General features: G+C 41.6%; 1 long non-coding RNA gene across 1 annotated transcript; it reads right to left on the bottom strand.

Annotated features, from left to right (window-relative positions):
• Positions 1-4,713: 4,713 nt before the first annotated feature.
• On the bottom strand, positions 4,714-9,783 carry LOC310774293. Its single transcript, XR_014552590.1, has 5 exons — positions 9,437-9,783; positions 7,071-7,278; positions 6,318-6,382; positions 6,098-6,204; positions 4,714-5,993 (listed from the first exon to the last, which is right to left on the bottom strand). It is a non-coding gene; the product is annotated as an uncharacterized lncRNA (long non-coding RNA).

Raw genomic sequence — 9,783 nt, forward strand, 5'->3', positions numbered from 1 at the left:
GATCAGTGTATGGGAAACACTGACTATTAAATTGTGTGACTAGAAATTTAATAGAAATCTGACTAGAAATCTGAGAAAATGTACTTTAATGTTGAGCAACAAAGCCATCACTTCATTTACAAAGGTGTCATTACAAATGGTATTGGCACCAAATTAAAAGATAGAGTTTTAAAGTAAAAAATAAAAAATAAATAAAGATTGTTTAAACATTGGCTCAACCAGCCCATCTTACCAACCACCAGGGGTCCTTGATGGGCTTCTAGGGGTCTCTAGCAAAATGTAGAATTATTAAACTTCATTATGTAATGTACAAGAACTTAACACTGTTAGATAATGCAGAAAAAATACTATTTTGAGTCATAGTCTCATGTTAACTGTGATACAATACAGATACTAATGGAATTCAAAATCAAACCTGACAATAAACACTGCTCAGGTGCCGTGTACATTGGACCTGTATTTTTCTTTTACTGCAACTAGGCTCGATTCCTAGCGCCCGCCCTGCTGCGTGGCCTCGCCTGCTCTATTGGTGCGCGCGCGCACACACACACACACACACACACACACACACACACACACACACACACACACACACACACACACACACACACACACACACACACACACACACACACACACACACACACACACACACACATATATATATATATTTTTTTGTTGGTGTGGTGGGACTCGATTAAAAAAAATCTAATTAATTAGATACTACTATCTACTACTATTAGTTGATATTACAGCAAAGCTACCCTGGGAGAAATGTAGTTTAGGACTACGCAGAAAAAGTAGTTCAAACCAGTGGTGGAAATGGCCAGGTTTTACTGTGGGAACCCTACTTAGGCCCTACTTTGTCCTCTGCATTTAACCCATCCAGGCTGGTCCTTTCCTCCGAGGGGCAGGCCAGGAGCAGTGGTCGCTTTTTCCTTCCAGCGCCCGGGGACCAACTTCAGATGTTGTCGTCACTGGTCGGATGACGATCTTCTGCATGATTTTAGTGGGGGGTTATGTACGGAGGAACCCCATTCAAATGAAGCAACCATTAATTGACAAGTATAGGTAGCCGTAAATGACACCCCCCCCCAAATATAGGTTATGAAATAGTTTGCCCTCGTATAGTCTGTGTAATCAAGATGGTTGTATCTTATGATATTGAGCATAGTACATTCTGTACTACATGCAGTCCTTGGCAGTGTCCAAGTCAATAGGATTATAAAATGTTGTTTGGATTATGTCCCCACACATACTAGAATTCATGTCCATTATTAACTTATGATTTACACCTCGACTGTTCTTGAACTAACCGCTCTTCTAAAAAAAAAACTAACAAATGCTGCTTATTCCTTCAAGTATTGACAAATGCTACTTAATAATTGGAAAAGGTCTTAGCTGTTGCTCAGTTGATTGTAATGCAATGTATTATTTCTGTTCAAATCAAGAGATGAATGCTTTACTGTTTTTCTTATTGCTTTTACTCATTACATTAGATCTACAAAAGTGCCTACCCATCCCTCAATCCCGACTCTCTACAGGGGTGTCAGACTCATATTAGGTAGAGGGCCGGATTTGTTCAACTGAGACCTCATGGGGGCCGGATTTTTTTTTTTACTAAAATCAATTCGACTCATTTACCCATTTAGGCCTACTTCACAAAATAAATACTGCTCTTTCCATTTCTCTTGAAACTGCCTGCATTCCGTGTCAACCTTTCTCTTTTTTGACAGCATCTTGTTGATTCCTTTGTTTTTTGGTAGGTAGCCGAATGCGCGATTCAATTCCAGCGTGGCATCATGGCGGCTTTGTTTACACCTGATGACCTACTGACATACTTCCTTGTAGTGCAGGTTAATTAACTTATGATTGAATGAACTCTTAGCTTGCTTATTAGCCACACGTAGTTCATTACAATGGGGTGCGAATTTAATAATATATATATATATATATATATATATATATACCCCGTTGTTATACCATAACTACACTCCTTAAACCCCGTTGTTATACTCTAACTACACTCCTTAAACCCCATTGTTATACTATAACTACACTCCTTAAACCCTGTTGTTATACTATAACTACACTCCTTAAACCCCGTTGTTATACTCTAACTACACTCCTTAAACCCCGTTGTTATACTATAACTACACTCCTTAAACCCTGTTGTTATACTCCAACTACACTCCTTAAACCCCGTTGTTATACTATAACTACACTCCTTAAACCCCGTTGTTATACTCTAACTACACTCCTTAAACCCCGTTGTTATACTATAACTACACTCCTTAAACCCCGTTGTTACCCTGTAAGTACAGTGTGGTACCCCGTAATTAGCCTATAAGTACAAACATTGGTCCCCTGCTTCATAATACAGCCCGCGACCCCGTAGTTAGACTATAAGTACAGATCTTGTTACCCTCTAGTTAAAGTATTTTTTCACTCCTTAAACCCCGTTGTTATACTATAACTACACTCCTTAAACCTCATTGTTATACTCTAACTACACTCCTTAAACCTTGTTGTTATACTCTAACTACACTCCTTAAACCCTGTTGTTATACTCTAACTACACTCCTTAAACCCTGTTGTTATACTATAACTACACTCCTTAAACCCCGTTGTTATACTCTAACTACACTCCTTAAACCCTGTTGTTATACTCTAACTACACTCCTTAAACCCCGTTGTTATACCATAACTACACTCCTTAAACCCCGTAGTTACCCTGTAAGTACAGTGTGGTACCCCGTAATTAGCCTATAAGTACAAACATTGGTCCCCTGCTTCATAATACAGCCCGCGACCCCGTAGTTAGACTATAAGTACAGATCTTGTTACCCTCTAGTTAAAGTATTTTTTCACTCCTTAAACCCCGTTGTTATACTATAACTACACTCCTTAAACCCCGTTGTTATACTCTAACTACACTCCTTAAACCCTGTTGTTATACTCTAACTACACTCCTTAAACCCCGTTGTTATACTCTAACTACACTCCTTAAACCCCGTTGTTATACTCTAACTACACTCCTTAAACCCCGTAGTTAGACTATAAGTACAGATCTTGTTACCCTCTAGTTAAAGTATTAATTCACTCTTTAAACCCCGTAGTTAGACTATAACTGCAGCCCTAAACCCCGTTGTTATACTATAACTACATGCTTATTTGCGGGCTGTATTCTAAAGCGTTACCAACTAATCTTCATATTCACTATGATAATTCTGTTTCTTGCTCTCTCTCTTTTTGTGCCAACTCCATCCTGCTCTCTCTCCTCCTCTCCCTCACTATCCTCCTCTCTCCCTCTTTGTGCTGTCAACCAAAAGGCATATAACAACCAACCAACCAGAGCATTTATAATCTAATAAGAGGTATAGATCCATCCATATCAATATAATGTGTATGTAAAAACCGTTTTGTTAAAAAGGAAAAAAAAAGATTTACCCTCAATTTTCTAGGGTGGGCTGAGATTATTTTTGGGGTGGGCTAAAGCCCACCCAAAATATATATAACACCAATGTATCATGGTGTTATTCAAAGTGTTTAATATTTCACTTGAAGTATTGTTCTGTTCTGTATGTTATTTTGTTCAAAGGATCTTTAGATTAGGGCCTTTTCAAAAGCAAAAGACTGAAGTGGCTTTCTGTGTTCTTCGAGGCTGCTGATGAGATGTCTCCATTCTACCTGTGATGTCCATCTCTGATGAGCTGTTTGCTTCACAATCTCACAGCATGTGCAGCTGTAAAGTCCAGTATTCAAGTCTTGCATGAATTCATGCTGACCTGGACAAGTTGTGGGTCCAAAACTTTCTGTCACCTCATTGTGCTGCCATACTTTGTGCTGTGAAGCTGTTAGACCTGCAGCAGACAACAGATGATAACAGCACCTGGCAACTACAGTGACTTAGAGAAATTACATCTGTAGATCTACAAGCATGTGACCATAAGGAGTTTTCGAATATTTGTCATAATGGCCTTATGTTGCTTATATTCATTCAGTAAAAAGTTTGTTTTTGTGAGTCATTCCAGCTTAATATTTGCAAGCCAAATAGGTAAGTCGCCTATGTTTCATTCTTTTTGAACGACATCGTAGGATGCTCTCACACAGTGACATAACCACATTGTAAACAGCTCCACTATAGGCGGAAATTATTGGTACCGTTTCCTCCACCGCATCCTGTCTTCTCACAGACATATTTTGGGCCCCATGCCATCCTTTGAAAGACATTTAAGAAACAGTGCCCCCATTAAAGTTATTAGGCTATATATAAAAGTGACTAATTGAAATAGTCAAGAATTAGCCTTACATGTTTAGCTTATAACAGCTCCACCTGATCCACCTACATGTTATTTACTTACTCCCATTGCCTCTCTGTGGACATGTCAGGAACTCCTCCCAGCCACTGAGTTGCACCCATTCCAGAGGACTCAAATTCCCCCCAGAATGCATCTCCTCTCCTGCATCTGCATCCACCCCCACACCAACCCATGACTGTAGGTGAGATCAGTATGAGATCATAGTTTCCACCTGGATTCACACAGTCTATTTCATGGAAACCTACAGTAACCACGACCCAGTGATGGATCAAAGCAAATCATCAAGCTCATCACAAATAAATCAGGAAGTGCAAAGGAATTTGTAGTGGAAAAACCCTGTTGAATGTGCCAGACAAGATGGAAGCGTAGAAACACGTCAATGTCCTTTGAAAGTGAGCTTTTAATAAATCAGCTGATTGAGTAATTCACAAAGCACTAACAGTGTGCTCTCAATGAAGGACTGACACAATGTGCGTTCAACATCTGCTTATAACAATCAAAGACTTCCTGCTTCAGGCTATTTTCCCATTGGTTCAGCATCTCATGCGTCACAGGCGTCAACTCTCAAAATGCATATCATGCGTCACAGGCGTATAACTAAACTAGTGGAAAAACCCTGTGGTTAAACCATGCATCGCTTCTTGTAAAGGCCCCCCGTCTATCGACTCCACCTTCCCTGAAGAGGAGCGAGGACAGGAAGTCTCGACAGGAAGCCTGTGCCTCTCTCTGCAGTTGAACACCTGGCAGGATGTCTATGCATCAGTGTGCAACTCTGCACGTTTGCAAAACTCTGTCTCCACTGAGACAAGACGACGCAACACCTTTAACCACACCAGGCATAGAATGAACGTCTATCTCACTTCAGATAAATGGTATTGCGACATCAGCAAAGAACAGCGAGGTCAAATGGGGACAGGTTATGTGTTAGCAAAACATTTTCCTATTACAAATTTCAGGAAGAACACATGCATTTTATTCACAGCAACAGGGAAAACAAAGATATAGGGCTGAGTGAGTGTGTGGATGTATGCATGGATGTGAAAGAGACTAGATAAATGAAATGTTGCTATTGCTTTAACATGTTATTATACACATCTAAAAAATCTGATTGCAGGTGAGAGAGAGGTGAGAGAGGTGACACCTAAGAACATAGTTTAAAACTGTAAAGTTGGTCAGGCACAAATCATTGCATTTTCAAAACAGCATCTTACTGTACAGCAAATATCACATCAATTTTACCTAATAGCAAGTGAATCTAAATGTATCCAAATCAATCCTAGTTTAGTTTCTCTTTTTTCATCTGTGACTCAAAACAGAAGAACACTTGGCACATATATTTCATGAGACAGGTGTATATATATATATATAGGAGAGGGGTGAATGGATCAAAAGTTTCAAACCAAATCTGGCACACTGTGTAACTATGAAACATTTATGTGCGACGTTAGCCATAGCGCTTGACAATACCAAGTATTTCTTGGTACTCCTCAGAATCTCTGTCGTGATAGCCGTGATTTTCCACATATTCAGTGAGATCTGTTAAATCTTCTGAATCGATGATGCTCATCTCAAAGTAAAGCAGGAGCAGTTTCAGGAAGGCATTTCTGTAAAGGTGCATTGTTCTGTCCTTTGAAATAGCAACTTTCCTTTTGGGGGTTCTGTTGCCCATTTCTGTAACAAATTACAAAGTATGTATTTGTGAAGGAGAGTTCATGTATAAACTACTTAACCAAATATCTAACACAACACAACAAGTCAAATGTCAGCATACAAACCTGCATCATCTCTTATTTGCTGGGAAACATATGGATGAGCGATGATAAACGCCTGTTTCAGCATTTTATTCACTTCTCCTCTGGCAATTCTGCGTGCAAGCAGAAGCCTGAGAACACAACAACCAGAGAACAGTTAGCAAGTGTCACATCAATGTACATGCACATATACAGTATACAATACATTCATTATATGCAGTGGTGTGAATGCAAGAACACCAACCTTAATTGTGTAGAGGCGTTGCTCCTCCCAGTAGACAGAGCATCTCTGTGATGATGTGTGAGCACCTGCATAGCGGGGAGACCGGGTATGGTTGTGACACAGTTTGTAATGGCAATGGTGGTTTGAGATGAGAATGGATTGAATGCATTACATTTTACTTGATAGATGTTTAATACAAGTTATATCATTATTTTAACTTCAACGATATCAGTGTTAATCAAAGTATAAACTTGCTTCAAAAAATGACTTTCTTGCCTCAAAATCTGTCTTTTGGGTGTAAAATCATCATTTTTGCTTCCACAGCCATGAAACTGCCCATTTAAGATCAGGGGTGCCATGTGCAGTAGTGATCATTTAACCCGTGTTGTGTTGACAGCCCGCACAGCAACCCATGTTAAGGGCTTACCCAGGGTTGGATTCCACGATCTCCTGCTTATAGAACGCACATGCTAACCGCAATGCCAAGAGAGTTAGCTCCCTTGATAAAGCTGGTTAACGGGCCTTTATACTAGGGAGTGAGTATTTCCAACAACTCGTTACCACTTGGGACTCACAAGGACTCTGATTCACTCAGTTACATTATGCTTATCCCTGATTGGTGGGAATGGTGCTGTTAGTGTTATGACGACACCTGGTCTCCCCTATACAGTATTATGCAGTAGCCTACTGTGAATGCAAGAACATCAACCTGCATTCCCTAGAGACATTGCTTGAACCACTAGACAGATTGTCTTTGTGATGATGTTTGAGCACCTGAACAGTGAGTTGGTTCCTTCCACGTGGGTCATCTCCCAAGCTCAGCACCATCTCATAAAGACGTCGATTTATGTGTCGGAGCGAAGCAAACTCAGGCTGGTTTCTTGCCTCCCTCAGAGACTGCAGTGGTGGGATGTGATCCGCTTCAACGTAGCCTTTATCCCCATCTTTACCACGGGAAAAATTCCTTTTATTATCTAAAATCCTAAAAAGTAGAAGACTGGATTAGTACAGTACAACATAAGAAAAACTTCTAAAAGTTGTAGCTAACATACATGTATTTTGTTTTAACAAGCACAAATACCGTGAAGCCCACGGTGCAGTGGTGTGGACATTCAGACTTATGGCACTTTAGGCAATGTTTTGGGGGTACCTCAACAACACAATTGTTTTCAACATGGAAAATGGTCCTACCACTGCACTAACCCTACCCTAACCCACCCACATCCCCCAGCCACTTCCCTTCCCTTATCACACCAAGTCAAGTCAAGTTTATTTGTATAGCCCTAATTCACAAGCATGTCTCAGAGGGCTTTACAGAGATTATGTCTAGCTAAATCTAGCTGAGCACTAACAATAATAATAATAATAATAATAATAAAAATAATAATAGTAAACATGATTGAACAATCTTGAGAGACAGAGGAAGGAGGAAGGGGAGAGAATGGGGGGAAGAAGGGTGTGTGAGAGGGGAGGGGGAGAGAATGGGGAGAGGGGAGCGAGAGAAGGGAGAGAGCAGGGGGAGGGAGGTGCGGGAGAGGTGAGAGAGCAGAACAAACAGGGTATACTGGGGCTGGGCGATACAGTTGAAATGAATGATTTTCAAAGTCTGAGACTGTGGGCCTCCTCCCAGTCAAGCTTGGAAAAAGGCATCCCCCTCATTCAATTCCTGGAGGTCTATTGGATCATGATTATGTTTGATCCCATAGACACTCAACAATTGAGCCAAGATAGCCTGATATTGCTGTTTGACATACTTCAGACTACACCAAATATCTAGAAAAGTGTCGGTCTGGAGGCATTTACCGTATTAGTTTCTGACTCTGGAAAGGTGGGGAAAATAGTAAAATTCTCCAAAACTACAGAATCTCTGAACTATCTCTTTAACCAAATCACACACAATTAGACTATCCTATGTGATCTCCTTTTGATAACTAATGTAACTAATAACTAATGTAATATTTTTTCACTTCCATTCACTGAGCCTCCCCTGAAACAGCTTGGAGCCCCCCTAGGGAGGCCTGCCTCCCACTTTGAAAACCTCTGCTCTACAACATTCCCATCCCCAGCTACGGCCAGGGTTGAAGCGTGGGAGAGCATGAAGTGTGGAATTGTGGGAGTGGAGGGAAGGGTAGTAATGTGCAGGTAGAGCAAAGGGTTCAGTTTACACTGGGACCCAGCAAGGACCGGGCCGAACGGGCACTGAACTAGTACTTTAAAATGAAAACGGGAGAAAGAGGTTTTTTCTCCACACGCACGCACGCACGCACGCACGCGCGCGCACGCACACACACACACACGGTACGTGCACATCTACAATGGCACGGCGGCTTGCCTGCTGAAAAAGCCGCTTTGACGCTGCATCTTGATAGGCTGTCTTGCTGTATTCTCGATTCTGATTGGTCCATTTCAACATCGCGCTGGAACCGCCCCCAGCGTTTTCACTGTCGCAGACTAGAGGCGGCTTGTCTCCGAGCGGCTTCACGCTCGCGGGGCGGGACTAGGGCGGGACCTTTCGTTGAAGCTACCCAATGACAGCTCTTCTTACACATTTCCTCCCCGCACCCTCCTGTGTACAACGTTTCTACAGGCTACAGCTCCAAGCTGGAAGCTGGTTTGCACGCCCACAAAACGCTGCGACACAGCGGAAAAGCGAATTTGCCATTGTAGATGTGCACGTACCGACACACACACACACACACACACACACACACACACACACACACACACACACACACACACACACACACACACACCGCGTCCCGCATTCCAAGCTGGTCTGCAATCACCCGGCACATTCTGTCTTTTAATTCCGAATCTCTGTATTCCTGCTTTGTCATAAAATGCTTTGTGCTGGGAGACGAAGTGAATTAACTTCTCAGACGCCATTTTTCATTGTGAATAGCAACACTACGGCAGCTCTGGGTGGTCAAACAACTGTCAAAACGCTTTTCATGGATGCGGAAAAACGCAGAAAATCGAACCTCGTCCGAAAACTGAAATGACGGACGTAATTGTCGGACTCGGTGTGTCAATGATGATTGACACAAATGAGGTCGTATTCTTTTTTTTTTTTCGTGCGTCAAATTCGGACGAAAAAACGGACTCTGTGTGCAAAGTCTTTAAAAGTTTTGAGTACTTACTGTGCGTATATACCAACAGATCCAAGGTTGAGGTATTCAGCCACTTCCGATGAATCTCCATCCTGCTGCTGCTGCTGGATTGACTTGACAAGTATTTTTTTGGTTCTACGTTCTCGATCCGCCAACCTGTATACAACAACGCCTGTGAGAAGTGCAGCTCCAGCAACAACAGCACCAATTGGACCAAATAGTAAAGCAGCTCCAGCACATTCCATTCTTTAGCTGCTACAATCTGACAGACAGAATGACAAAATCTGTTTTGTCAAAGTTACTGATATTGAACTTTGTTTTGTCCAAGTTGCTGATATATAACTCTATCAGAGTATGTCACTCCCTTCCCTTCCTGC

This window comes from Poromitra crassiceps, assembly GCF_964638095.1.
Source record: "Poromitra crassiceps genome assembly, chromosome: 3".
Lineage (NCBI taxonomy): Eukaryota > Metazoa > Chordata > Actinopteri > Beryciformes > Melamphaidae > Poromitra > Poromitra crassiceps.